The sequence below is a fragment of the Gossypium arboreum genome, chromosome 10, assembly GCF_025698485.1.
Source record: "Gossypium arboreum isolate Shixiya-1 chromosome 10, ASM2569848v2, whole genome shotgun sequence".
NCBI lineage: Eukaryota > Viridiplantae > Streptophyta > Magnoliopsida > Malvales > Malvaceae > Gossypium > Gossypium arboreum.
Genome location: NC_069079.1, coordinates 93873718 through 93874671, shown reverse-complemented (window position 1 = coordinate 93874671; position 954 = coordinate 93873718).

Here is a 954-nt window from a genome sequence, read left to right as displayed (position 1 = left end):
GATTATGCCTTACATGGTTACTTCAAAATAAAATGAATGGTAAGTTAAGTACCATGTTAAACGAGCTTACTAAGCATTTTATGCTTACTTAGTTTTATTTCCCTGTTTTAGAGTAAATCGAAAACTCGTTGGATTGGAAGCTCGTGGAGATCTTTGACACTATCCATCGACCTATATCGGTACAATATGGTAAATCAATTATGATTGTAATGGCATGTATAGGTTATATTGGCCATATTGGCATGTAAATGTAAATGATGCTTGTAATCTAGCCATTGGAATGGCTAGTAATGGTTTGTTTAAATATACTTGTAATGTCAAACTATGGTAGCTACATATATGTTAAGTAGTTGATCAAATCATGTTTAATACATGGATTGAATTAAGGTAAGATCGTAGACATGTGTGCATAAAATGATATGCCATGATGAATGATAGAATTTGCTTGATTTGAATGCTTGAAATGGTTGGTTTTTAGATGTGTGATTCAAGTGTAGGTCATGGGGGTGATTTTGGGTGAGAAATGAACTAGGAATGGCTTTATTTTGTCCACACGGGCAGACATATAGGCATGTTTCTAGACCGTGTTTGACACACGGCCGGGTAAATGGGCATGTAGTTAGGCTGTGTGTCCCTTGCACCTTAAATTCGAGAAACAGAATGCTCAAAATTGAGCACACAGGCAGAGACACGAACGTGTGTCTCAGCCATGTGTGCTACATGGCCTAGAACATGGGTGTGTGTCTTGACGTGTGAAACCTGCACCTAATTTTGAATTGAATTAATTAACCACACAGCCTAGCATACAGGCGTGTGTCATGGTCGTGTACACAAGTCAGAGAGTTACACGGCCTCCAACATGGGCGTGTCCTAAGGTCACATGGGTGTGTCCCTTGGACCACACGGGTGTGTGAGCCCTGCATCTTTGAAAAATTTTGAAATGTCACGAAATAT